This window comes from Aegilops tauschii, chromosome 5 (assembly GCF_002575655.3).
Source record: "Aegilops tauschii subsp. strangulata cultivar AL8/78 chromosome 5, Aet v6.0, whole genome shotgun sequence".
NCBI classification, from domain to species: Eukaryota; Viridiplantae; Streptophyta; class Magnoliopsida; order Poales; family Poaceae; genus Aegilops; species Aegilops tauschii.
Window position 1 is genome coordinate 362,896,536 of NC_053039.3, and position 3,356 is coordinate 362,899,891.

A 3,356-nucleotide genomic window follows, 5' to 3' on the forward strand; every position below is an offset into this window, starting at 1 on the left:
GCCGGAGGCAAAACTCGACGCAGGTGGGGGCTTGGGGTGGGGTTGGCTAGAGGGATGGTCCGGGGCGGCGAAAGACCAGAGGCGGTGGGCGGTTCAGTGGAGGGCGGGCGCCGATGGTTCGCTGGCAGCCCGTGCGGTGGTCTGTAGGGGAAGAAAAAGAGGCGAGGAAGAAGAAGGTTTAGGAGACGTAGGATCTTCATCCAACTGCCTGAAATGGTCGACTGACCCAAATGACGATAGTCAGGTGACTTGCATGTAGACATTCCCTTTATATTCAGTGTACCATCATCCTAGGTGCTTCGAGACGTGGTAGCACTGATCCTCGACCCATCAAGCTAAACAACATGCCACTCATAATTCCAAAGTTTGTTGCTCAAATACGAAACTGATATGGTGCTAATATTACTAAAACAGAGAACATTTAATTGGTTAGCTAATGTTCCTACTTTACTTTCGAAAAGCACGTGCGCCACATATAGAGAGACATCAGGGAGCTGCATTGTTCATGCTCTCTGGTTCATCATGTGTGGGCAACGAACATTTTATTATCCAAAATCTACTTGCTCTTCTTTAGCATGTTCCTCCTCTGTTCTTCTTTAATAAGTACTCTCTCCATTCCTAAATACAAGTCTTTGTAGAGATTCCTCCATAGACTACATACGGAGCAAGATGAGTGAATCTACACTCTAAAATGTATCTATATACACCCGTATGTGATCCATAGTGGAATCTCTACCAAGACTTATATTTTAGAGCAGAGGGAGTATAATAGTTGTACGGTATGTTCCTTGTAGTGAAGAGGAGCAAGTAGATTTGCAGTGTACAGGTCTATTCGGTCGCCTGTCATGGACGCTTTCAACTCTTTGAGTTGGCCTGCCCTAATATCCAGGAAATGTTGGGAGTTGTGTCGCCTTTGAGAGTTAGATTGATAGTAAAGGTATTGTGCCTTCAGTTGTAGAGAGCTGGTATCCGAAGCCTTTCTAGCCGTACCGGCAATACTAGCACATATTTTCCAGCAAGTTCCACTTTCCTGATTTTACTCGTGATGCTTAGGGTTTTCTTATTATATCTACACTATGATCTGCGTAGGTGCTTTGTGTCCTACTAGCAGTAGTCCACCCTTTAAAGCTAACAACACACCAATCATAATTCCAAAGCTTAGTTGTTCCAATACGAATGTGACATGATATTCATATTAGTTAACAAACATACATTTAATTGGTCAGCTAATGCTCCCACTTGAGTTTCCAACTGCTTGTGGCCACATAGAGAGAGACATCATGGAATTACATTTCTTTGGATGCTCTGATTCATCATGGGTGGGCAACCAACATTGTATAGAAAGAAACGGAATCTCCATAATATGCTTCCTCTTCTATTCTTTAAAATGTTCCTCTCCTGTTCTTCTTTAATAAGTAAAGTATGTTACTCATCAAGAAGGCAAGAAGGGACATCTGCAGTCGACAGGTCTATTTGGCCGCTTCTGCAAGTTGCTTTCTGCAATTCGAGTTGGTCTGCCATAATATCCAGGAAATGCTGGGAGATGTGCGGCCTTTGAGAGATTAGACTGATAGTAACAGTAGCACGCCTTCAGGTGAATAGAGCTGGCCTGTAGGTGATCAATAGGCTTTCGATTAGTAGCGGCAATACAACCCCATAGTTTCCAGCCAGTTCCACTTCCTCGATTTATTTATGATGCTTATGGTGTCCCCCTTTTATCGACACTACAATCTGCGTAGTGGCTTTGTGTCGTATTAGCAGCACTCCATCCTTCAAGCGAAACTACATGCCACTCATATTTCCAAAGCTTACATTAATTGGTCAGCTAATGTTACTACATGAGTTTTGAAATGCACGTGCGCCACATATAGAGACATGTTGGAATACCATTTCTCTGTGCACTCTTGTTGTCATGGTTTCAGAATAAACTTTCAATACATCATATTTTGAACCTATCATCTGCCAACTATCCTTACTTCTGGTGCTCCCAACATGAAGCCTATTTTTTGTGTAGTTGTGCCAGATTATATTATTGTACGCACCAAATTACAACACACAAGGGCTCTCTCATCAAAATCCAGTAGTAGCACACAACGGTTTACAAGGACCCCCTATTATATTAGAATATCCTCTGCATTACAAAGATAATCTCACTAGTATTTATGTTGTCATGCTTCTTAGATATTGAACAACATCATAATGAATATGAGAATGCGCACATCAGAAGAGTATCGCCGAACAGTGCAATGACTAACAAACATGGCATCGAGGCATTGAGTTTCATTCTAGATGGAATGAAGCCCACACGCTCCGCACCTACAAATTCATGTTCAGAATATGATCCTAATGACTATTCTGAGCTCAAGGAGTCAAAGGCAGATGGCCTATCCTGTTCACCCTACAAGGTGACTGTTCTAATTTGGCAAGGTTTTATTGGTTTCACGTAACTTGCGTAAGCTCTCTTGTGTTTCGTCTGCTTCTTTGCACCGCCGTGTGCTTAGTTTACTCATCATATATGTGAAGTTGCCATGCCTACCCATTATCTATACGCATTCCGTTTGTCATCATACCATGTTTTTCCATTCAAATGATGTTCTTGTGTATCATACATCAAAAAGGAAGAGAGTGATTGCAGAACCTGAAGGAGTAGTAGCAAAGTCCTTGAAAATGGTGGTGGTACCGCAGAAATTAGACAGCACCCCACTTATATTGGCGATAGAACCAGCGCCACAAAATCTAGGATATCGCAACTATGTTGCTCGCTGCTTTGCTCTTGTTAGTACCTGTTGTCTTGTATCATTGTACTTACATTCATACCTGGTTGATTACGTGACATTAGTGTGCATGATAACCTGCATATCCACTGTTCTCTCCTAATTATCAGATATATATTAATCTTACATTAATGCAGAATAAACCCAACGCTTATGGAGAAGTTTAGCTCTATATTGTTCTTGTAAGTATCTGCTGTCCTTTATCACTGTACTTATACTGTCAGATAGTTGTTCATGTACCATCACTTTGTAGCTTATTTTCCCTTAGCGTCCATTTTGTACACATCTGATCTGTGTTTACTCTTACCGAAATGTTGAATAAAACCAATGCTACTGAAGATGTTTATGTCTGCATTACACTTGTTAGTACCTTTTGGCTGTATGTTGTACCTACATTTATATCTAGTTCATTATGTAGCATCACTCTACATCTTAGCTTAAATAATCTCCATTTGTTCCTATATTATCACTTCTATATTTAATCTTAACAAAATGTAGAATAAAGGCAATGCTTATGAAGAAGACTCTGTGGTAAACTTCTTGAATTGCCCGCCCATCAACATGGAAAAGGGCTTTATAGAG